This window comes from Lagopus leucura, unplaced genomic scaffold (assembly GCF_019238085.1).
Source record: "Lagopus leucura isolate 7727_CA_CO unplaced genomic scaffold, USGS_WTPT01 Super-Scaffold_100002, whole genome shotgun sequence".
Lineage (NCBI taxonomy): Eukaryota > Metazoa > Chordata > Aves > Galliformes > Phasianidae > Lagopus > Lagopus leucura.
Window position 1 is genome coordinate 28477512 of NW_024962263.1, and position 27467 is coordinate 28504978.

Below are 27467 nucleotides of genomic sequence, written 5' to 3' on the forward strand. Positions count from 1 at the left end.
CTCCTAAGTTGAAATTCACTTTCATGTTGCTGAAACAAAACATACAAGCTTTCATTTAAGTGTTTGATTAAAGATTTCTTTATTGTTTTGTGAAATGACATACAATTTCAGAATCTTCTGGTTTTGGAGAACTCAACCATTCATCCAGTATCAGCATTTCTGCTGTTTTTGGCAAAAAAATCAAGGGCCGAGGTCAAGAACAAAGAGGCAAAACAATGGTGGAAACTCTCTATGATGTTCATCAACATCCTTTGTGTGATGCTACCTTTCTTTATGGCCAACATGGATTTCCAGGCTATTATAATTTAATCCTCCCTGATAGTGCCCTCATGCTCTTTGTGGTTCTGTGGGAAGGAAATTTTGCGGGCAAAGAAAAACAGACTCTCCAACATGTATCACAAAAAAGATAGCAGGAAAAAAAAAAAAAAAAAAAAAAAGCATCAAAGGCAAAAGAAACAAAAAAGGACCAAAAAAAATTGCATATTGTTTGCTATGATTGTGATTAAATGACACATCATACCCTGGATTGAGTAGCCCCAACATACTCAGCAGAGGTCAACATCAGTACAAACTCACTTTCGTTTGACATGGGACATGATAGTTCAGTGGGACTGAATTGTCAGCTACCTAACATTATTTTAAAGGCCTCGTAGTCATATCTAATAGTTAAGCTGTCACAACAAAAAGAAGCTCACTTCAAAATTCACTGCCAGAAGTCATATGGTTGTAACATTTACCAACAACTTTGGAGACGCAAGCACCAGGGCTCTTTGAAAGAAACTCATTTATTCCACTAAAAATTATATCAGTGAACACAAAAAGGTATTAATAAAAACCCAAAATATCACATCTAGTTAAGAGTTCCCTGAAACAAAGGTCACTGGATGCTGGAAAAGTCTAGCAGGAAAGCACCACAAAATGTTTCCCCTCTTTTTCCCTAGATGGCTGTTACTGATACTGAACTCAGGTATTACACTGAAGTTAAAGTGTCGGTCAGTTCAGACAGCTGAATTCTAAGACTCTGGAGCACCTTTCATTTCCTGTGTACCTTTGAACAAACCACATGCTATCTCTACTTTTCAGCAAACACAGTTGATTCTGCCAACTAACAAATTCTGACTAGAATATGAGTAAGAGGACTAGAGAGCTAAATGCACAGAGGATGCTTACAGAAAACCAATTCCTACTGTGCTGAGGGCTTTAAGGGGGGGTCAGTTTAAAATTAATCCACTTTCATTTTATAGGCAGCAAGTGACAGGAATGTTGGATAGATGTAATGTGATCCCAGCCATTCAGTCCCACGAGCAGTGAGAGGCTGCATTCTGCAGCAGGAGGAGCCCCACAAAGAGAAAACTGTCACTGCTGATCCTCACGCTGCTGTTGAAGTTGATGAGAATTTTTACTGTTAAATAACTGCATGAGCATGGCCTACATTAGAACAGAATGAACAGAATAAACACAAAGAAACATGTTTTCACTTCAGAAGAGTATGGCTCCCAGTGGCTTCTTACAAATAGTAACTCAGTGTCAGAGGGCAAACGTGGCTCCCAGTTTACTGTTGCCGTACCTAGTTGCTGTTATAAAAATGAGGAAACAGAATAAGAAAAAAGACATATGGCTATATGTCTGAGTCAGTGACCTTTTGTTCTGATGAAGACCTTTTGGTCTGATAAATTGCTGATTTTTCAAATATTGGAAACAACATATTTATCACATTGAAACTGACTGATGTGCTGGCAATTTCCTTTTAAAAAATCTCTGTGCCAGCCAAATGTCAAAGTCTGTTACTTCATCTTGTGTGGATTTATATAATTATTCTACAAGTCAATCACTGCACAGTCTCACCTTAGGTAGGAACCACACTAAATGCAAAGGAAACAAGCACACAACTATTTAAGTACCAAAAGTATGATGTCTACTCTGAAAGTAATGCAGTATTCTTCAAGAAGATCCAGGGAACCACAAGCTATTGAGCCTCACATCTGTCACTGGGAAGATCACAGAGCAGACCCTACTGGAAGAGATGTTAAAGGCACATGTGAGATGCAGAGGTCATCTGAGGCAGCCAGCATGGCTTCACCAATTGCAGGTTGTGCTTGACCAACCTGGTGATCATCTATGATGGAGTGTCAACATCAACAGACAGAGGAAGGGCAACAGATGTCATTTGTCTGGACTCGTGCAAGGCATTTGACATAGTCCTGCAGCACATCCTTATATTTAAATCAGAGAACTATGGATTTGAAGGTGGGTCTATTAGGTGGATAAAGAATTGGTTGGGTGGTCACAGCCAGACAGTTGTTCTCAATGGCTCTATGTTCAGATTATTAATGATTATTAGACCAATACCCTTCTTTTGTAACTGCTCTGAAAAGTAAAGTACTTCTACTATTCTTCCTTGCATCAACTGAAAGGAGAAAAACTACTAATGCTAGTCTATGCAATCTCCTCTTTGAAGGAAGTTCAACTAAACGCACAACACTTGGCTTCACTGGACCTTCCCTTGACATTATCCTATTTATGGGAGCACTTCCTCCTTCCAATATAGAAATTTGAAATTAACTGTTTTCTTGGTTCCTGTTTCAATATCAAAGAAGGCGACAATTCTTGTCACACTTCTTTAGACTTACTGTTCTGACACTGGAAGGAGAAGGAAAAAAAAAAAAAAAAAGGGAAACTTCGCTGTTCATTAGGTATTTTCTCCTCTAGTTTCTATTCCATCACTATTCTTGAGGGAGAACATCTGCTACCTAACTAAGAATTCTCCTTCTTTCTTTTGATTTTGTTTCCCTCCAGAATATCCTTCATTTTGCTGCACTGGCATTTTAGATGCCCTTTGTTATCTCTCTCCTTTTGGTATATTCAGGTTATTCTACACAGTCTTCTTTTTTCACTTTAAATCCAAAGACACTTGAAATGAGAAGTGAAACAAATGAGCAGTGAAACATATACATATATAAAGACACATATATGAACAGAACACAAGACAGAAAATCTAAAAAATCCAATCTATAACAATGATTTTCAATCTTAAGATGGATTCTAAGCTACAGCTATATAAAGTCTTTCAAAATTATTGAAGTATAGCATGCCAATCAAAGACGTAAATAGATTTATATTATATTTTGCCACCAGCACTGATAGCTATCCTGATTAAATCTAAAGGCTAAGATATTTTGCTTCAAAGTTGTAAGGCTCTTATATTATGTAATCAATTTGACTTGCTTGTAGATAATTAAATACTAGCAAGTGACTAAAACTAGACAAGACGCATCAACTTCAACAGGATAAAAAAAAAATATCAGAAATGTGTTCTGCAAGGGATCACCAATATATAAAAACCTCTCTGAACACCACCAATACCTCGTAGCTTGAAAATTATGGTGTTACGATAAGGTCAAGAAGGATGTGCGTACAAAAATCTTCCCTTCCTCTTCGCAAAAAGCCAGTATTCCTATGAATAGGTCCAAGGTAATATCTATTAAATCAATATGAATGCTGGCATTAACTTCTGTCTTTTCACTAGGTCAAAATTTCACTAATGTCCACCGTACTGACAAAAAGTGGCTTTTATTAACCTCCAAACTAATAAACTAATAAGAGTTCAAAATCCCTAATTAGAATGCTTTGCTCACTATTCACAGAGATCTCATATCCACTGCAGGTGTGGAAAAAATTGCATCAAACTTAAAATGCTGCTTCTAATTCCAAATTTTTATTTTCAGCTCAGTGAAAACAGAGACCTTTTCAACATCTAATAATCCTATCACTGACAGTACACTTTCAGCATTCCATGAAGATGGAGATGTTGCTTTCACTAAGAGATAATTGCCTTAATTGTAAATAAACAAACAATCGCACATAAAAATAAAATGTAATCTCATGATACAGGCAAGCCACAAAGGTAGCTCTTCAAATCTGAGGTATTTTGATCTTCTCTTTGCTACTTAGACAATGAATTACATGTATACTGCTTATGACTACACATGAATTTCAAAATCCCATTCTCCAAATAACGATAGTTGGACTCTGATCTTCGTAGGTCTCTTCTAACTCAACTAGTCTATTATAAATGCAGTGGAACTAAAAATTATTTTTAGCAAACACACCTTTTTACACAACAAACTTTTTTAGAAAGATGTTTTGAGTTCCCACTGAAATATTGGGAGTTGTCCTCAGATATCAAGAGATACTATTTACAGTTCTCGATGCAACAGAAATAGAAGATTGGTGATTTTTCACATGTAATATGCATGCCACATAAGGTGAAAACTACAAAGCCTTTCTCGTGCAAGTAAATGTAAACAGAAAAGAGATTTTCGTAAGTATGGATCCTCCTCGTTTGTAAAGCTGACAACTTTTGACCTCTCTTATTTTTCTGTCCCAAGTCAATGAAATTCAAATTTGACTAAAATTCCAACACAAATTTATTTCCCTTTCCCTGCCAATGTCCTCTTTCCATCTTGACTTATTCCACTAAGCTACTCAGAGAGATTTTTATCAGTTTCTAAGAGATAATAAATCTTACTGCTCTCACAGCTGGCTAAGAGAAAAAATATTTCCTAAGAATATATTTTACGCACAAGTAAGAACTACAGTGTTCCCAGGGTCTTAAATAATGGTTTGAGAGTGCCATTTGAAGATGGCATTTTTATACTATTTTATTTCTTTATTTATTAAAACACAGGTCAGGTCAAGCTGCAAGTCTCACAGAGGTACATCATGTGAGAGTTGTGATGATCTCCAAGGCATAAAGCAAAACAACTTGTCAGTAGGCAGAGAATGCCACAGGGCATTCAGTCACCTTTCTTCCTTTGCCCCTGTCAACAGCCATTTGCAGATATCCTTACTAAATCCAGCTGCTTTCCCCCAGCTTTCAGAACACATCAGTCCCCCATCAATAGTTACAGAATCTCTCTCCCAGTTAAAAATGATTGTTGGCGAACAAGTGAAAATATCATTAATTCATCTCAGAGGACTGACTTTACACATTGTGGAAGGTTTTCACATGCAATCTTTATTGAAACTAAAGAAAGCAACACGAAGAAAGAATGATTATGAAATACTGTTTCTTTGCTAAGAGGAAAAAAGCATGCATGGTCTAAGCAGGTGACCTCAACCTTTTCAGTAACCTTACAAACAAGCATTGTACATTCCACTGTTTCACCTGGCAAATATTTGCACTGGTTTGGGTTAGGACACTCTAGCCTTAGCATTATCTTGCTCTACATGCATTTTTATTGATTTCAGTGGGAATTATTAGTAGAAGCAAATAGTTTATAATGTGTCAGGGTCTCTACGGTGCCTCTACATCTTAGAAGATGCCTTTTATAAATGTGCTTGCTCTGTGGGAGCACATTCATTACTGCTCATAAAAGTTTTAATATATTTAAGTCCAGGCACAGTTCCTTTACATTTCAGGCTGTCCCATAACTTAAGAAGACAGCTTCCTTGGCCAGGTATTTAAATGTTTACAATGAAAACAAACAAAAATGTAGGCTGTACTTTTTTCCTTAATTCTTTCTTTCTGGCATAGGTACATGCCAGTTTTCCTCAGCCAGCTGAACCATCTCTCTTTTAATTGAAATCCCAATTTATATTTGCTAGTAGCAAAGGTGCAGCGCGTATCAGTAATTTTCATGCATCTCAAATCTTTTGGAGTCACTCACTCCGAATCTTTATTCTGTAGAAGAAAAATCTGTTATTCATTTATAGGTATGGAGCCTTTAGAAAAAGTAAAGGCATGAAAGTACTGTTCAGTGCTAAGTCAAATATCTGTCTACTATGTCAGAAGCTGTTTCTATCAATTAAACACGGAAAATGATCTCAAGGAAACAAGATCTGCTTTCTGTGAAATCATGTTGATTTGCATTAATGAAACTGCTATCCTTTAATATTTTACTGATTTTATCTGTCACGTATCTCTTAGTAGAAATGTTACGTTAACTGGTATTGTTACGGTATGGTTACTTGAGCATAAGGGGAGAATGAAGATTTTTGAGGTGTACAAAGCCTAGGCAGTGTAAGTGACAAAATTTGAGTCCCCCATAAAGCTACATAGATATCAGAATGGTAGCATACACATTTGTTCACTTTTTCTTTTTATCTTTCCAAGCCATCTGTATGTTGGAGAAATTACTTCCAAATGTGCACAATTTAAAACCTATTATTTTTCACAATGTGTGCAATCAGACTTAAATTATTTAGAATTTATCAATGTAAGCTGCCTTGCTTAACCCTTTGAGGGAAAAGACCACATAATAAAAAAGCAAATCCAAGGCGTGAACTATTACTGATTGAAATTAAGATACAAGAGAACAAGGCAACAAACACCAACTTCACCTCAATGCCAAGACCTAACTGTCCATGTCACAGGGACAATGTAAAACACTTTGCAAAGAGATCATTGTTACTTGCAGTATGGTTGTCAATTACTAACTTCTATTGCAAAGCATAACCCTGGTTTAACATAGATAACTCTCAACACTTTTCCCTCCTAAACAAAAGGGAAAAAAGAATAGAAAGCACAAAAAAGGTCCTTCCTAGACTACCTTTCTTTCTCTTAGCAGTAACAACAACAAAAAGATGTAATACATTTCAACAAGCACAAGTAACAACACTGATCCTCTCAGTCAGCATAGCTGTAAATTACTAAACTCCTTAAAGCCAGTGAATAGGAGAATGGGAATAAGTCCACATCTACAGGAGTGCAAAATTTCACAGACAAGGAAAGAAACGCCTCATGTCAGTTCCTCTATGTTTTACTCTCTAGAAGCAAGTATTTCAGAAGGTCTATTATGGAAAAAGCATTATTGATTGCAAACCCTCCCTCACTCCAGATTTGAGAAGAGCAATAAAAACATCAACATAAACAGAGCTTAAACTTCAGCTATATGCATGATACTTGCAATAATTTAGCAGGCTTTCAAATGACTTCGTAGATCTGAGTACTGACAAGACTCTAGGTCTTGTTAAGTGCACTCTTTCATAGACCTTACAGAATTTTAGCATCATCTCTTGCACAGCAAACCATCAAAAGGACTATGTGCTATTGACATAGGCCTAAGATAAGTTTTCTAAAATTAAAAAACAGTCACCCTGTAGTTCTGGTCTTTAAACACCCAGAGATAAGATATGCACTTAGTCTAAAACACTGAATGTAATAAAGTTTGGCTGCACTTATTTCCAAAATTCAGGTCTGTTTTTTGTTCGTTTTCTAAAATAACTTATTTCAATATATTATTTTCCATTCAAATATCTTAAAATGATATAAAGGATCCTCTTGCTAAAGCTGCAGTAACTATGTAACTCAATGAGGTATTATCTCCACATTTTACACAGGAGAAACAGATTCCAAGAAGCTTAAGGAGTAGGTTGTATCTTATAATTCAGCATATTAGCATGAATTCCAATTCCTGCAAAGTACAAATCTATGATTAGCTTGCTGACTTTTAATACAATTAATGTTTTACATTTGCCAATCAACACCTCACCGCAGATCTGGAATATTACAAGGGTACGTACACAAGGAACTAGTGTTCTTTGATCCCTGACCAGTGCTAACTGTGCTCCCTGACAAATACAAAAGGGAAGCACACTGAAGACTCCATGACATTCTCTTGCTTTTCTCAGATGCAGACTTTTACATAAATCATTGCTCCACTTAGGTTTCTGCACTAATGCAAGATGATTATTTCTTCCATTTTTAGAATAACTGCAGCAGCAACAGCTGTCAATATTGATCTTGCTTAATTATTTCTGTCTAGAAAAAATATACTTTTTAAAAATCATTATACAGGCAAAATAGTTTCAAACTAGAAGAGGAGAGATTTAGATTGGGTATTTTAGACTAGTTATAAGAAATAATATTGTGGGGTTTTTTTTTGTTTGTTTGTTTTGTATTTTTTCCAATAAGGGTAGTGAAGTGCTGGCACAAGTTGCCTAGAGAGGTGGTGGATGCCCTGGAGACACTCAAGGTCAGGCTGGACAGGGCTCTGAGCAACCTGACCTACTGTAGGTGTCCCTGTACGCTGGAGGGGAATTGGACTAGATGGCCTTTGAGGGACCCTTCCAACTCAAATAATTCTATGATTCTGCTTCTGAACTAAAGCTCTGCACAATTAATACAATACCAGACCTGGGTCCAGGCATTTAATTAAATGTATACTGTCTACAACAAGTAAAATTACAGTATCAGAAATGCACCCAGGGAATCATCATTCTTGATTCTGATACTGGATTCACTTCATCTAACATTAGCACCTATACCTACATGAGTCATCCCTAAAATGTGATTTATTCTACCTACTTTAGATACCAATCTCAACTCAAAATATTGAAAATTAGCTAATAGAATTGACTAACTAGGACACAAATTTAAAAAAAAAAAGTGATCAACTTAATTAACAGTTTTTCAGCAGCTTATGGACAAGTATGTCAGATTGTCACACAAAAAGCATTAATTCACCAACACCAGCAACTGACAAAAACTAAATATGTTTTCACAGACATATCAGCTTATAATTGTAGCAACTAACTTTGATTTTTGAATGTTCTGATGGCGAAAAAATAAAAACTGTATTCACATTTCATATTTCAGGTAGGTGATGATAGATAAGCACATACTTGCGCACTGGGAACTCAAAGTCAGGCATAAAACCATCAATAAGTAATGAGTGGGTTTGCTGCTAGCAGCAGAAGTAGGGAAGTTCACAACAGGCTAATTTCTGTCTAGCCATAGCAATGCGCAATGACAAAGCTGGTCCGTAGAGACAGCAGAGGATGCTTTGATTTTCGTAAATGAAAAATTACTGTCTTTCACTTCACTTTTAAGGTGACCCAAGTGGACAAAGTCAAGTCATTTCCCTTCATGCAAACCATGTTTCTTATTAGTTCTAAGATCTTTCAAGATTTAGAGGAAGAAGTGAAATCTGGCACAGGATGTGTAGTTATTCTAAACCCTAGAAGAATTGAAAATCCAAGCTTTACTTGTCTAGAAACGAAGATACAAGTCTCTGCTGTAAAGTTTTACATGTTTAAATGATATGGATACTTTAAAGCATTTCATTTATTCAGTAAAACTATTTGACAATAGAACATACTAACAGTATTATTGATTAAAAGCAGAAGAATAGAATAGAACAGCTCCAGTTGAAAGGAACCTAAAGGACCTAAAAAGACTAAGTACAACTATTGGACTACACCAGGGCCGACTCAAAGTTGAAACTTATCAGTGAGTGCTTTATCCAAAAGCCTCTAAAACTTGGACAGTCCATTGTAGGAATCTTGTTCCACTGTTCAACTCTCTGCTCGATAAAGAAGTTTTTCCTCATACCTGGCCTAAATGTTCCTGACACAGATTTCAGCACCTGCACATATCACACCACTCGATATCAGGGAGAATAGATGAGCGTTTCCCTCTCTACATCCTCAAAAAGTTGTAGGAAGCAATCTTCTCAACCTCCTATTCTCCTTCTCTTCTAAGTTGAATAAACCCATGTGTCCTTATCCATTCCTCAGAGGACAAGCCTTCCATCCCTTTTATCAGTTTTGTTGCTCTCCTCTAGGTGATTCGAAGGACCTTAGCATCCTTTTTAGAGTTGAGTCACAGAGCTCATATTCCACATGAGGCTGCACCAATGCTAAATAAAGCAGAAGAATCATCTCTTTTGATAGGCTGGCTGTGCTGTATTTAACAGACTCCAAAGTGGTGTTTGCCCCCTTGGCTACCAGGGCACATTGGCTTGTGCTGAGCTTGCTGTCTTCAGCACCCGCCAGCCCCCCCTCTGCAGGGCTTCTCTTAAGCCCACTCACTTTCCAAATTTTACTTATGTCTGGCATTACTCTAGGTGCAGTGTAGAATCCAGCATTTGTTCTTGTTGAATTGGTGGTTAAATTCCTCTGCAAGGCCTCTTGCCCTTCAAGAGAGTCACCTCCCACTTCAGTATCATCAGCAAATTTACTAAGGATGCATCCCATTCCTGGATCCAGATCACTGATAAAAGAAACAAACACACCTGATCCCAAGATTGCACTCTGGAATGACTGGCTACCAGTGAGTTGTAGCCCCATTTGCTATAATTCTTTGAATCCCTACTGCTGAGCCAGCTCTTTATCCACTGTTGACCTTTTCATTTCACAGCTGAACAATCAGTCCAGAAGTTAATTGTGAGGGACAACATCAAAGGCCTACTAAAATCCAGGCAAACTACATACATAGTCCTCCCTTCTTCTATTAACTGGGTGACCTTGTCATAGAAGGAGATCAAATAGGTGAGACAGTACCTTTCCTTCATGAATGTACACTCACTAAAGGATATAATCTCGTAATTTTTCCAGGTACTGCATATAAACTAACAGGTCTCTGATTTCCAGGCTCTTCTCTCCTGCCTTTCTAATAAATTCGGATACTGCTTTCTATCAATATAGGCATCAAATATTCAATAAACTCTGTAAGATACCTCATAGTATTTGTGCTTCTATTTTCATATACACACACACAAATAACTATATGCATATATATAAAGCAGGAGTCTTAAAAAGGAGAAAATGATACAACTAGCTTAAGGAAGTGACAACTTAAACTTAAAACTTAAACTTAAACTTAAACTTAAACTTAAGGAAGTGACAAAATGCCCAGATGTACACTGCTACCAAATTACGATGTGACAGGGTACAATCTGTAAGGAAGCACTGACAGGCTATGGGACTGTAATGAAAAGGATACTAAAAGTCTGAGCACCAAAAGGAAAGGTGGTGAGGAATATCCCATTTCCCCCCCCTTGTTCACAGGAAGGTTTCTACAGCCATCACAAATGAATACTGAAATTCAACAAAAGTGGGAAGGGAGAAATAGTTCAGGTATTGCATCTCAACTGTGTTGTTGATTAAAGTTAAATACTCCAGTGCATAAGACAAAACACTGTCTCAAGATTTCAATTACTGAATGGGACTTGGAAGATCTGCTTATCTACTTCATATGCTAAATTCTTGAGTGATCTTTAGTAAGTTATTCTGCTTCTTCTACCATAATTACCACCTCTGCAAATTACAAGAACAATGAAACAATACAGCATTCTTCCTTTCCTGACAGTGTCTACTTTAAAATATTAAGGGAATGATAACATACTTGAATCAAGGACTGTCCGTTCCTACTATATGTGCATTTAACAATGAGTACGGAAAGGCAAAGATTTTGGAAATGGTGATTTGAAAAAGTCTTTTGTCACTGAAACACAAATCCTAACCAAGTCAAAAGTACATGAGACTCAGTGATAAATTAGCAATGGCTCCTGGAGAATCTCCTTTAAACTGTAAACAGAATAAAGAAGCATATTCTTAATTCTGTGAAGTGGTCTTTGTTACACTGCAAAATCCTCTCTGAAAACCAAGGATTCTCCAGCCCTCATCTCCATGACTCAGTGGCTCCCAGAAAACTCTCAAAAGAACTACTTGACCTTGGCATGCTTCAGAAAACGCCAAGCTTCCAGTTATAGTTGAGTAGACACTCTTTCACTGCTCTACAGGGCTAAGTATTTATTCTCCACCTTTCTCATTTTTCAGACCAGCTCAAATATCGTACAGGAACAAGGAAGTCTCTTCAGATAATGCATATACTCTGCGTTCATTTGTCATAGGATGTTACCTTCTTTCTTCATTATGGTAATAACAAGCCATTTTCACTTAAACAGGAATATTAATTATTATAATTTATATCTGTTATGCTTCAGATCCACTGCAAAACTGTTCTTGGCTCACAAAAAAATCAGGAGGTTAGATGAAAAGTATATTTTCAGTACTAATACATGCCCCCATACTATGAGGGACAATGCACTGCATCACATCTGCACAGCACAGACCTCAGTGCAGAACTTAAATGAAAGTCTTCTTTCACTTTATGACCTGTCTTAACTACAGTGAAGGCATAAAAATTGACAATTCAACAAGTTTTCTAAATAAATTATAGGCCACTTACAGCAGCAGACTATAGCTTTCTGCTTATACAATAAATTACAAAAACCATAGTGAATTTCTCCCCACAGTGGAGATCCTTCATGAATTAAATAGAACTGCTCATAGCTATTATCAAATAACGTAAGCAAATCAATTGCTGCAGTCCAATATTTTTGCTCAAAGCTGGGAGATATTTGTTTTGTCCAAGCAATTTAAAATGCCCATATACAGAACCAATGACAAAAGGAAAACGAGTTTATATTGATTCTTACTGGAAAAAAAGCAGACACCATATCAATGTACTTATCAACTATTAAAAACACATTTATATATTAGGTACATTCAGAGGCTTCATATTTTACCCAAACAACAGCACACATTTTCCTGGGCTACAAACCAACTGACTCTGATAACGCAATGGATGCAAAGTGGCAAGTCTTCCAGGCAGCATTCTGAGTCTTCACAGTCACCAAAGTCAGAAAACTCCATGAATAATTGTTCCAGGTTTTCAGGAACAGGAATGCAGCAAAGGGTTTGGAGAGAATAGGTTTTCTGGAACCCACAAGTTCTTGTGATTCTGTTTTTCATGTTTGACATGGGATAAAAACAAACTCTTCAAGGTAGGCAAAAGGAAAGCCAGAACAGCTAAAACTCCTTCAGAAAATAAAACTACAAGAGTCTGACTTCAACTCCCTTATTCAGGCCAAGAAGCTCATGCAACACCAGGATAACACAAAGGTGAGAGACATACAGAGAAAATGTGCATTTATCTTCATCCCCACACTTTGCAGTCATTTCCCATTTAGCTAAACAACATTAATTGGATCAAAGCAGTACTTATCTCTTGATAATGTCTAGAGACATTCTTTGGTAGAAGTATCGTTTCAAACCATGGATCCAAATCAGGCAGAAAGGATCTGGGACTTCTTCTAGACATAGACACATAGGAGTGACATTTTTCTACTTCATCATTTCTTCCCTCTAATTATCTAATCTCAACTCTATCACTGGTGTTACTTCTCTGTACTGCTCATATAAGGGAACCGTGAGTAAAAACTTAGGATTATAAAGCCAAAACCCAGAAAACTCTAGCTTCTTAAGGACTGAGAGGTGTTACTCTACATTACTACACCACCTCTGTTAGATCCTGAGGATCAGTCAAGGTTCAAGTTTAAAAAGCATGACTGATAGGAAGAGGTCTCAGAGATGCTAAACTGGTACAGTGAAAGACAGACCTTGGCTTGATCAGTGGCAGCTGGAAGAGAACCAAAGAAGTACTACTGGTGGGGGAGAGCACTGACATTCTACTGCTCTGAAGCAAGTCAATCCATACGTGGGCTTTAAGCAGGCAAGCAAAACACCTACTTGAGCCCACTATATTCTTCATTAGTACTACCAATTCAAAAGAGAGATACTACAAAACTGTCATCGGTATCACAGAAGTAATAATTAACTATGTCAAGTTTCCTCTCAGGAGGAACAAGTGCCAGCTATGGGTTTTACAACCTCACAGTTTTAATTTCATGGTTAGTGCAAGGAGTTTTCCTCTGGTTGAACAAGAAAGAGGCCAAGTTTCTTTGCACAGAACAAACAGGTCCAGCTGCAGGACCCACAACAGAGATGTAGGAATCTTAAATACTGCTGCATAGTTGGGGTTTGTTTTGCTATTATTTGGTTACTAGTTTATTCAATGCAGAGTATTTTTAAAGCTTGCTGCCATTACACAATTCTGATGATTACTGCATCCTTTTCAAATATTTTCAGCACAAGTGGCTGACTAGAAGCTAAGGGCTATTGCTTTTCTTGCAGCTCTTCGGAAGCAGCAAGGCTGATTTCAAGCTTTATTTTATATAAGCAACATCAGGACACAAGCAAGCTCATACAGTTTTTAAATGTCTCCAAGTGATGCAGCTGACAACTAAATCACTGAAGAGGAGCTTAGGCATTAGAATATTCAGGTAAAACAGCTCCAGCCTATGAAATGTTAAAACAACACTTTGAATATAAAACAAAAAAAAAAATTAAGAACACAGAAAACAATGCTGAGCACCCACATTTCTTTCTCCTGAGAGCATAACTCCTCCCTACACAAAAAAGAACATGAGCTATACAAGAAAACTAGAGGAGAGAAAAGAACATCTAAAAGTCCTAAAATCTAGAGTGCAGCAGCAAGGAAAGCTGTGAAAACAGCTGAGAAATTTCTCAACCAGAAATCACTAGAAAACTTGGAGGTTTAAATGGCGAGCTAAGGGGTTGCAGAAAAATGGAAGCAATAAGAATAAAAACATGGCATTGCTTAACAGCGTAAGAGGTTTCCGGGGTTTCAGAACTATTCTGTGATATCTCACCCTGTACCACAGAGTTTAGATAAACTGCATATGTGAAGCCCACTTCTCACCCTCAGCAGCATATCAACCATAGATTCAAACTTTGTGGGCTCTCTCTCCCTTCACTCTACCAGCCTTCTCACAACAGGGACTATACTCACATAACAGACAACAGAAATATGATTCTAAGTGCTGTTGTGCGTTGCACTGTCTTTCTTGTAGACCTTTGCACCTTCTCACAGCAGCAGAAGAAAAATGTAGTAATCACAGAATGGCTTAGGTTAGAAGAGACCTTATGCGTTTTTATTAAATCAGTAGATAAACTTGTTAGCATATATTTAGGCAGAATGGCTAAAGAAATGGGAAGAAAAAAGGAAAATGTGTGATTACATCTACTAAAACCCTAGTTCCAGCTCATTCATCTTTTCAGCCAGAAACAAACTGCTGCAGGAACATGGAACACTGTATACGCACCTTTTGCATCTGACTGATGCAAGTAACTTCTCCATGCCTGAATGCATCCCTTTACTTTTATTGAAGATATCTCTGCTATGTGTTTTGGTGGTCACTTCTTTTTAGAAGCCCTTATTTGCTCTACCCGCTGCAGGTAGCCACTTGATTTATGTTTTTAATTTTTCTGCAAAACACCTAGCACATGGTAAGAAGTCCTGTTTTAAATTACTTGCATAAATAAGCAAATAAATGCCATTAGCATATAATGCCTACAGTGTAAACTGTATGTTCAGAAAATTCAGCAGCAGTGTGACTACCAAGATACCCGAGGAATGTCTATTCATTTTCTAATAGGTCTAACAGACCCTAAAACGTTACTTAACATAGTAATAATCTTCTCACAGTTTGCCATGAAGAATTTAAGACTCTCATTTTCTTCTTTGCGTTTTGTCAATAGCTTTACCTTGGTATCATACTTGTACTAGACCAATGCATGAAAGTCCCATACAGTCAAGTATCATCTATTAGAACTCACTCTGACACCATTACAACCTCCCCAAAGCTGTTCTCCATCAAAATGCCCACAGGGTTGGTCTTTCCTGCCTCAGTTCCACAAGTGCCAGCCCAACCTGAGCATCCACCTAAACTCAGAGCACCAAGTGAGGCCTGTACCAGCAGGACACTAGTCCTGGGGAGACCATACATGCCACACAGCACAGACACCATTATAAGCTGCAGTGACTGGCTGTAGTGGTTCTGACTACCTCACAGCCATGTTGCCTGCAGAAAATTACCCCTTTGCCAAAGCTAGCATAGAACATATAGTGTTTTGCTGGGCTTTCTTTACCTTCTGTGCATTTCTAGTCTGAATTTCTTATTAGGGGAAAAACATCTTTCACTGTGGTTATAAAAACAAGTTTACCAACATTTATAATTTGCTGCAATTGAACTTTTCCACAAATCTGCCATTCATAAATATTAAACGACTCACAATATGCTTTGCACTTCAATAATTATATTTTAAGTAACCAAGTCCACACATGCTCTCTTTTTCTAGCAACCCACGTGTGCTTGAGAGAAATTCTGAATACACTTAAAGTCTTCATTTTACATATTGTATGTAATCAAATTTTTTATTAAACGTTGCCAAGCAATTTGTCTCATTTAAAACACGATGCTAGAAGAGGTAAAGGTCCATTAAGCTGTTAATTGCACACTATAACTCTGACTTCTTGAAAGTTATGTTGAATTTAATTTCTTCATACATTTAATTATGTATTTACCTAATCCTGTGGACATTGCTATTACATTGGTCAGGTATATGATAACAAATCTATACAACCATGCCAGCAGCAAAATTTTCCAGTGTAGAAAGATAGTGCAGAAAAAAAAGTATTTTTTAATTTCCATTTCTTTTGTTTGAGTCTGATATGGGAATTTTCACTGAACAGGTACAAAACACAATTCTACTAATGCAGAAATACAAGTACACCCTAAAGGCAAAGTGCTTCTACTGCAGTAATGACTTAAGTGGTTTGTGAGCTCCAATTCATTGCAAGTAAACCTCAATTGGACTTAAAAATGAAAGTCATTTGAGTGACACCAAAAATGTTATATGCTACTGTTTTTAAATTACTTATAATGAAGGTCAAAAAAATACTTTAGGCTGTAAAAATACATCTGAGCTAACTTCAAATTATATAAGCTACATAAAAGCATTTTCAAGAAGATTGCCACTACTCATATAAGACTCTGAAGTGGTTTGAATACAGGCTTTGGTATATAAAAAAATACCATCAAATCATTTGAATTTGAATAAACTAAATTCAAGAAACAACAACGGTTATGTATATGTATTAGCTAAAATGTATATTAGCTGATTAACCAGATCTTACTTCAAATAACATACATTTGTAAAATAAATTTAATAGCCATCTTTATTTCATTTTGTACTAACTGGAATCATAGCAGGGAAGTTGGAACAAGGTGATCTTATAGGTCCCTTCCAACCCAAAACATTCAGTGGTTCTATGACAATGAAATTAGACAGTGGAAAGCATGAAATATATACTTATTTCTCCCAAAGGCAAAAAAAATTCTCCCATAAGTTACAAAAGCACAATATCACTTGAACATTATTATTATTATTATTATTTTTCAATAAGCTGTACAGATCTCTTCAAAGCTTAGCACATAGGTCACTCTAGAAGTAATGCCTCCTATTTGTTTCCTTGGAAGCAACAGCAGATACAAAGAACACAGTAACAGTTTTGATAGTACACTGTAGCTAAGAATTTGCTTCAATTTCCAATCGAGTTATCTCCATTAGCTATACACTTTTGCCAGTGATGAAAAAGAGCCTGCATGCCATGCTCATAGAAATCTGTATCAGCAGAGGTGACCCACTGTTTCACACCAGCTATGATAGCACTGCTGCTAGGAAAATGTTGTCTATGCAGTTCACCTTTCATTGGGCCAAGCGATGAAAGTCAGAAGGTCTCAAGTCTGGACTATACAGTGGGTATGGTAGGACAGACTAGCCAAGATTGGCAGTGTGCTCTAAAGTCTTTAAACTGGTATGAGGTTTGGCGCTATTGTTTTGCAAGAGAAAGGTTGTCTTCCCCTCTGGTCTGACTCCAGACATTTGAGCCTTCAGTTTAGTGTTATGATGTAGTTGTCAGAGTTGGTAATTTGTTCAGGTTCCAAGAAATCCAGAAAGATCATCCCTTTCCTACCACTAGAGACAGTGTACATCACCTCACCCATTCAGGGCTGCATCCTGAATTTCTTCTTTGATGAAGATTTTACATCATCACTCCACAGACTGTCATTTTGTCTCTGGCTTGTAGCGGTGACATTACAACTCATCACTGCTAATGATGTGATCAGCCTTCTATTGGCCCAACAGGTCCTGACAAACCTGCATATTGTGCTCCTTCTCTTCTTGTGTGAGCACTTGTTCCAACACTGCCACCATTGTTTCCAATACACTGAAGCCAATATCCAGCTCCGTACACTGTTCCCTGGCCATAATCTACCAATCTGCATGGATGCTCTGATTAATATGCTCTTCATTTTATGACAGCTATGCATGGTCATCCAGAATGTGGCTTGTCTTTCATGTTGTTGTCGTCACAACTACTGAAATGTACCAGTTACATCCTCACTGTGCTCACTGTTTGGTCTTTAAGTTTTCAGCAAGCATCAAAGAAGGCCAATAGGTGCAATTTTATCTCCATGGAGGAATTCAATGTTACACTTTCGCTTCATACATCAGATGTCATTTTGTCACACTGCTCCTTTACTGCCATCTGTCACATGGCAACAAAATGTAATGGTGGAAAGGTTCAGCCTCTACTGCTATACACCACCACCATCTGCCCCCGACATCATGGGCCAACATAATAAGGGGCATTACTTTCAGAGCTGCCATCATAATTAGTGCTGTATATTTATTATGCCTAGTATGAGTCCCTTTGTCTGGGGGAATCTTTTCTCTAAAGCACAAGATCTGACCACAGGAAAATCTTTACCCATCTGATTTTTTAGCAGCTCTTTTTCCGAGCAAAATTTTTTGGCCAGTCCCTTCCCACTTTGGAAGGTTTTTTGACAGCTCTCAAGTGGCAGGTATGCTTCATTGTGTACAGCAACATATTTCACATGGGACAACTACAACCAAGAAAGACAGGCTTTAGCCTTTCTCTTAATGCTTGTGGTAACAGCTCTAACTATCATGCAGTACAAATATGAAAATTATCTTCGCTCCTTTTCCACACAACAGAAGAAATACCAGAAAAAAAATAAATTAGAGGAATCCCAAATTTACAGAAGACAAGATCATAAGTGTTTTGTTAAGTATAAACAGCCTTGAAACATATCAGCACTATCTTCAAAATTACAATAGCTGTTCAGGGCCCGAGACTTCAGATTAAGAGAATTAAATTTCCAAAACTCAGTGGAGTGTGTGCTTATTTAATTAAAAGCAGACAGAATTTCATTTGCACTTCATTGTTAAGAATACCACCTATTATATATCACACTTTGGCACTGCAGCTTAACTCCAATTTGTACTAAAAGCATACTTCATCAAGCTCATTTTGAAGTTCATTATATACATTAAACGTCAGTACTATTTGCTATAGCAATCTCATCCCATTTAGATGTTTAAATAGGCAAACACAGTCAGAAAAACTTGGAGAAGTATCCAAATGGTATAAGCTTTTCCAGATGAAGTCTTCTGCATTTGAGATGCAACTGTGAGCTGAACTATATAGCCTTGATTTTAGATTTTTACAAGTATGGCTAAAGGTGTTAAAAACCACAGAGTTTTCTTGCTTATATCTGTGCCTCTAAAATACCTGCATTTTTTATAATTTTCCCATCACAAATGAAGCAGCATATTATACTTTCTAACATAATTTTATAATTTTTATAATTACTGGAATATCTCACAGAACAAGAAAGGGGATTGACCTTAGCAATGGATTTCTCACTGGTTAGATAGAAATCCACCCTTCTATACCACCTCCTAACCATACAAGTGGCATAAAACTTGGTCTGTAAGATAAGTAAATGCCAAACATTTTGCCTATCCAAGAAATAAAGAGGGAGACCTAAAGGGAAACAACAGCATCTCACTTAACAAGATGGCCATTTAAGATACCTTTAAAGTGCTACTAGAAAATCAGGAGCAAAGCCTTCCTACTTTCTTCTGACCAATTGTCAGCCAGGTGGAAAGGAGAAATAGATCACGTTAACTCCCTTGTAAGGAGAAAAGATACATAATATTCCAAAGGTCACTTTTACCATGAATTTTGAAAGACTTTCCAAATATGATTCTTTATTTGAAATCTCCTTACCACATGTATTGTGCAAAACGTGTAGTGAAAAACTAAACACCTCAAAAAAGATAGAGAAATGAAAAGAGGCAAAAGAATGGCTAAGAAAAGCCTGAGTGCTGAAAAGCTCTTTTATGTACTGTTGAGGGTGAACACCGTATTCATTACAAACCCAGGTAGCTTACATAAAAGCCCAAAAATGCAGAATTTAACCTTCTAAACTGTCTCACAATCCAAAGCTTTGAGAGAAATTATGAAGTGTCTACAACGTTTTATTGAGCTTGCACTAATAGTACTAATGATACAGTTTCCTCCTGTTTTGACACATTGCAAATATACTAATAAAACCCACCAATTCCATCTAGATTCACTAGAAATTATTCACCTTAACAAAGAATTTTGTTCCAACCCTTGCTTCAGTTATCTTATGTATTTCCATTTATTAATGCAGCTCATGCTGCTTCTTAAAGCATCTTTTATTTCCAAGGACATTAATCTTTGCTTACAGCCTTCATAACAGAAACAAAGTTTAAAACAGATGAAAAAACTTCAACAGATGAAATAGGCAGACTAACAAAAGTAAGAATAAATACAGTTAGAAGGATCTCAATAATTCCAGTGTATATTACAAAGCTCTGAGTTTAGGCCCTCATTTGCTGCATGTTTTCAAACTACTAGTGAAAGCCAGCACATTTAATTTCAAACAACTAAAAGCTGAAAGTGATCATGTTAATCAAATAATTTTCTCTTTTACAAATCATTATACTTTCCCACAAAATATCTATCTGTACAGAAATTTCAGCCGTTCATTTTGGCTCCATTAATAACAGTATCAATCAGTTTAGAAATCACATTATCACTTTCAAACTAGCATGAAATTTCATAACAAAAACACAAGGAGAAATCAGCTTCCAACAAATGTATCACATTCTAGAAAAATCCCCACAAAGATGTTCTTCCTTTCATCCTGAAAATCCATTCTGTCTGTTAGTTTCCTCTAATCCATTTGAAATGCCCGGGCAATTTCCTTGTCTTCACAATACTTTCTGACTTCTCCTAGCACCCAGAACATTTCATCAGGTTACATCCCCATTTAAACAATTTTTTATTCTTCTTCAATTACCAAACCTTTGGTTACTATACTGTAGGACTTGTTGTAAGGATTCTACACTATTCCTGCTATGCATTTCTGAAAAAGGAAGGCAACCCAGAACAAGCTCAGAAACAGGGTTAGTGGGGTTTGGGATGGAGGATAAAGGAAACACCTTAGAAGAACTGCTGAGCCTGTTCACTCTATGAAAACAAGAGAATGGGTAAGGACTCACTCTACTTAAACACCTCAGAAAGTGTTAACAGAAGACCTCAAAAAAAACAGAAATTTTTGGCACTGCAACATATCATCACTGCTTTCTCTCACACCAGTGGAAGAATTTTCCAGGTCTCCCATTTGGCAAAATGAGAAAATTCTTAACCAGATGAAGATTACCCTGTAGTAGCTGAAGACTAAAGCATAAAAATCCTGAAGGTGATGTACATTTCCATACTCTTGAACCGACTGGCTGGGAATGCACATTTGGATCCAGCTTTCCTGAAATCTGGCACCCTAAAATCCTTACTGGGCCCTCACATTCCCATTGCATTCCTGCTTGGAGTAAGGCAGTCAGCTTGTACCACATCATTATCCCTCACTGGTCCCTGCCCTCCTGCACTCCTATTCTGCTCATCCTGTTCCTTCTGCTCAGCAGAGCTACTGCATTAGATCCACCAGTTATGCATTCTCTAGTATTCAACACATCGCTCTGCCTACATGCCTTTTACCACAGAAAGGTTCAAATTTTAACCAGGACAGAAATGCCCACAGTAACAAGCCATTACACACTTAATGAAGACAGCTGGCTGGAATCCGCCTGCGCCCAAGTGGGTTCTCAGTGCCACACAGAGGAAAAGAGATAACAACCAATAACATACATAGGAGATTAACTGCAAATTTCAGCAAGACATCAGGTTGCAGAGGGCAGCAAAACAGAAAAAGCAGCTTTAGAACTACAGCCTTTAGCATGGGTGCTGTAAATAACCTGCTCATTAGACAAAGCAAGAGCTATAGGATGTGATTGTCTGGCAAGGCAAATGTATTTCCTGCGCCTGTAAACAAACTGGATGAGCTACAGACAGTCTGGAACAATGCATAAAAGCTAATAGCATTATTAGGGATGAGGAGAAGGCTGTAGTTATATTTGATGTCACAGTGACAGAAGATAGTTCTCAGTCTGTATAACAGCTGAGATTAAAAACTGTAATGAAATCATTGAAACACTGCAGTCACATGCCCAAAATTTTTTTTACCACCCTTTGCAGATCATAGCTGCTGCTACAGAAAAAAAACACAATAAAACTTCCTGAATATATCACTGCCTTAAAAAGATCAGAAATATATACATACGAAAATGCAAACAATACACCATGAACAAGCTTGACTTGGTAATAAAAAAAATAAGCAACACTTTTAGCTATTGCCTTTGGTGAACTTCATAATAAAACTATTTCAGTGGGTATCGGAGTTCAAAGTACTAAAAAGTCAAGACAGGATCATGAAGTACGTGCAACAAACAGTACCAAAAAGCTGAGGAAATTGAACAGTAAATAGAGTCAGAATTCACATTTTTGGATAGGGACTCAATATGCAGAAAGTGACTTTTTTCCAGGACTGAAGTCTGCTAATTAAAAATGCAGGACGATATGGCTTGGGCAGCAAATATGAGTGCAAAACATACAAGCTTTCAAGAAAGTGATACCAGGAATTTCAGATTCACTGAGGCACAGATGCCATCAGGGGAACGCTCAGGAACACTATAGCATCTCTTCAACAGCTTAATTATATCAGCAGATGAAGTATTTAGATTGCTTTACAAGTGAAATGAAAAAGATTCTAAATTGAGCACAATATTACCACACCTTTTTTACAGAGTCTCAGGATTTTTCTGTGCTTCTAAAAAGTACATGATTGTCTTTCCCACAGTGACGGTGTTACAGGTAACATAAACAGTATAGGTTAAGCTTTTCAGAGATGCAATCACCAGTTTCCTTGGTAAAGTATCACTGATAATTGGAAAATTGAAAGTGTCTGTGGTCTTCAAGAAAGTTGACAAAAAACAGCTGAGTTTTGGACAATATCCATAATTCAAGATGGCACTCAAGATTTCTCAACTCAACTGACTTGAAGTAAATGGCACAGCTCTTTAATGCTACATAATAATATATGAAGAAAAACAGAAATCCAGGTTTTTTTTTGGTCTCCCACAAGCATTATTTAGAATACAAATGACCATCTAGACCAGTAAGGAAGTTGTCAGATTCCCTAAGAGCTGATAAAGAGTAATTAAAACTGTTAGGGGTCCAACAGTTAGGCAGGGCTATGATACTACTCCCTTAACAGCTACAGGAACACATTACCAAAAAAGTCACAGAAAGGTGTTTCACTGAAGTTTTTGAGGATGCAATTGAAGATCCAGAACAGGGAAGAATATCACTGTTTTCAATTTCTTCTACAAGTCAAAGGAGGAAAAAATCTTCCATGTCATTTTTAAAAGAGACAAGAAGATGAATAGAAAAATGGAATTTGTACTGAGGAAATGTCACTATTTTTAACAATGTGCCTCATTCCAGTTGAAACATCTCATTTGGTGGCACAGGTTCCCTCTAGCAGGAGCCATCAGGTCAGTGCCAGAAGAGCAGACTGAACATGCAGCTAGGCTTTATGAATTTATAGAACATGAATAAACATGGTGGCCTGGGTCCAAGTAAGCCTGTATCATTCCCTACACTCTGTGTTCTTTAGAAAGCAATGGAACTTATTCTCCATTGCTTCTTTATCACAGCCACACTATAAAAGCAGGTTCCTCAGGTTTCCTTTTCTCTGAACATAGAAGAAAAATAAAGGTCATACCCACCTTTCTTCAAATCTCTGCAAAACACACTAACCACTCCTAGAAATTAAACTCCGGATTGCCCAAGGTTAGCTAATAAATTTTGTGTTCATACTCTAGCAATCTGGACCTCCAGATTTTAATTCTATTTACTGAAGCATTTCTTTTTCCTTTCAATAAATGAAACACTCCAGATTTGTCTGTCTGCAACTCAGAGAGCATCACCATGAACGTACAAATATTATTCACTGCTATCTCATCACAAAGGTATAAAGCTGACTAGCAGAAGACTAAGATAATATTAACACATTCCTTTCTAAAGCTTCAGCACATCAAAGTAACTGATAATGAATTTATAAAAATAGAAATGAAAGTCCATCAGCAAAGTTACAAAGCAGACAGATTTCACTGTTTTTTAAACTCATTCTAAAGAAATAGTATGTCTGAATGCTTTTCACTGCCTGCATAGGACTACAAAGAGTAAAACCACAAAAAGTAACAGATCAACTCCCAAAAAACCTTGTTTATAAAATTGAGATTTTTATTTTATGCTTACTACTCATTCGATTATCTTTTTTCTTTTAGTACTGCAAACTAAAACGTAAGTTCCCACAGTTGCATAAAAGGACAGGTGTTATCAAATGAAAAATGAGAAAGCATCTGTACTGAAGTTCTTGATGGGCTGCTGCTCAGCACATAAGAGAGCACAGAATCAGGTACTGCTCGTGCCCCAGATCAGTGTGGGCACACTGGGATCATTCCATGGCACTGCTATGTAAAATCATTACATGGACCATCACAAAGATGATCACCTCTCTTGCCTATTCTGCGCTTTCAAGAAAAACTATTCATTATTCATAATTGTCTTCTCATGGTACTTCCATTCACCATACAGAGCCAATCTCAGGAGCAGCCTTCCCACTTATCTTCACTGGCTGTGACATTTCAGACTTGTCCTACAGCTGAACAGCTGGGCCAGAAAAAGCAGCATTTGCATGTGGCAGTATAAAATAAGCACGTAAAAGGGCTGAACACCATCCCAGTTTTGAAAGGTGGCTTCCAAGTGAATAGGTGTCATTAAAGAGGAGAGCATGCAGAGCTCATATGTCACTCACCCATATGGTCTCCAGCTGATGACCTTTACAAAGAACAAATCAATACTAAGCAGATCCTGCATCTACTATTTCTTACTGTGTATGAAAGGTCAAGCAATTTTCATGTATGTATCAGTTCTAACATTCCTTTTCCAGACACTGAAGTGTTTAAACAAGGAAATAACCAAAGAATGCTTATTTCTCACATATCACCGTTTCAAACATGGGATAATTTAAAAAGAGAGTTAGACCTCATTTCAGGGACAAACTATGAGATTCACAGAAGGAATGTAAAGCTTTACTTCGCTATCATGAAATGATCTCTAAAAATACACTGTAGATTAAATTATTAACAGGGTTAATAAGACTTCTTCCTCAGCAGAATTCAGTACTACCTGCATGTTTTATGCTGAAGTAATTTTGAAAAATATTAAGCTTTAAGCTGTTTATATTTATTTTAAGCAGCATGTCTGCTGTACCTTTTTTTCATATGTACATGCAGGCCACAAAGATCATTCTCCTCTTACTATCTCCTTTAGATGGCATAGTTTGAGAGAGGCTTCTATAGAAAGCAATGATTTGGTTCTATACTTAAACATGATCCCATTTAGTTCAGTGCCAAATCCTTTTAGCTTCAGTGAGAAAATTCTGTAACACACATTTCCATAGTTTAGGAGACTCCTGATGCAGAAACTAAGCTGAAATTTGAGGGCTTTTTACCCATCTTACATTTCACTTCCCAAAGTAAGCTGAAGTTTAATGTATCTCAGTACCTGAAGTTCAAGTACAAACATCAAAACTCTACTAAATTCAACAACCCTGTTTGAATGAAAAAGGTACCCCGTTGGGTATTTTAAATGCACCCTAAATGTAACACTAGAACATCATTCTGGCTCTGGTTAGAACACAACACTGAACTATTTGATACTGCAAGTATAAGATCTACAAGGACAATGTTTTAAAATATTCAGAAAGCTAGTATTTTAAAATGCTTGCATATGGGAAAAAGGATATCTAATACTCTAATGAATTTCTGAGTTGCGTTATCTGCAGCATCGTAAGGAGATATTGCCATTCACATACTGTAGCCATACAGATTGGAGCAATGGCACATCCAAATTTCCGTAAGCAAGGTCATAAAAAGGGTCTATAATATTTTATGCCTACATTTAATACTTTTAAGAAAGGTTTATTACAGCTCTTGCTTCCTCTTCTCAACTTCATTCATGATTAATATAAAGATTCGCACAACATTAAAAATCTCTCCACAGTTCATTTCAGATGAGAAGCAATGCTTTTGTGAATAGGGTTGCTTTTGATTGTTCTTGTTGTACTTGAGTTGGTAAGCCATTTTTATTATTTTTAACCTGGTAAATCATAGAAAACATACATTAGCTCTAATATTTAATTATTTACATTATTTTAATGCAAATATGTATTCTAACAGTGCTTTCTGCCAGTCAAACAAGTACCAAAGCAAAACCAAATAGTTTTATATGGAGGAAAAGTGTACATTGCCAGATTAGGAACGTTTATGCCAATGCTGTAACCAGCAACATCAACAAATACAAATTAGCAACTAAGTTTTGTATTCATCTTAAAGATTTATTACAAGGATTGGACTAGATGTTATTTAAAAGGTCCATTCCAACTCAAACCATCCTATTATTCCATACCTGATTACTTGCCCGTGGCATCTCATCAGAAAACCAAATCAAAAAATTAGAAAAAATAATCATAAGGTCACAGGAGTTGATCACAAATAGAAGTTACACTTCTGGCTGCTGCCATGCACCAAAAGCAGAACTGTAAGGAAGCGAATTGTTTTCAGGTATCTGAAATTACCCACAGAATTATTGCTTCATCGAGGAAATCTAGCCTGTGAGCTCTGATATAGGACAAAACTGCCTGCCTCCCTTTTGTCTTACTGCTTGTTTTGACTAGCTGCAAGAGCATGGAAGCATAGATATTTAATATTCTTTTATTGGCTTTTAGATAACTGACAGGTTTCTAGGGCATTTTCTTTCCAAATTTTTACAACTTTACAACTGTGTCTTTTTTTATGATTATGCTTTTAAAACTTTTATTGGGGAATAATTGCAGAATATCTACAGGACTAGCTGGCAAATTACATTTGCAAGACTGGAAATGTTCATTTGGATGCAGAGTGCTCTTCATTCATTTACTTATTTTCAGGAGAAAAAAAAATGAAAATACTGGTATGCTTATGGCATCTTCCATGCAGCTGTTACAAAAGTCACTTAAAAAAATAGGATCCAAGATAAAATAAGCTGAAGCTGCTGGCTTTCTATAAGAAATCTATGTTCTTTCTTAAATAAATCTTAAATATACGGAAAAGGTCTATTTCTTTGTACCTTGTCCATGAAGTGCATACAGTATTATAGAAGTTATTCCAGAAACAGCTACAAAGAACACTTTCTATTGTACCTTCATAAGAAAAATGATTCAATGGCAACACTGGAATATTACAGTAAATTAAAACCACAAGTTGAACACTGCATGTGATCACACAGGCAAGCTCAGCAGACTGCGGGACTGTAGGTACTGCTGTACATGGTCCTAAGCATCTGATGTTGAAGACAGCCCTTCCTCATAGATTCTTTCTATCTCACTTAGGCTTGTGTTAACAGATTGTCTTATCCTGCTCGGCATAAGACAGAGTTGGGAAAAAGGAAAGAATACTTTTTCAGAACACTTAGGGGAAGAAAAAAAAAAAAAAAGGAGAAAGTTTATACCCAGCACCATCACGCAGCTAAAAATCTCATGGTTTTGTTGTTTGGTTTTTGTTTTATGTTTTTGGTGTTGTTTTCTTCTTTTTACACCCTTATAAAAGGGCACTGAGAAAAGGCAAAAAGATGT

The 27467-nt window shown here is 36.9% G+C and overlaps 1 protein-coding gene across 2 annotated transcripts in view; it reads right to left on the reverse strand.

Annotated features, from left to right (window-relative positions):
* MOCOS (molybdenum cofactor sulfurase) overlaps nt 1-27467 on the reverse strand; it is a 210452-nt gene that overhangs the window by 147663 nt on the left and 35322 nt on the right. The window lies entirely within an intron of this gene.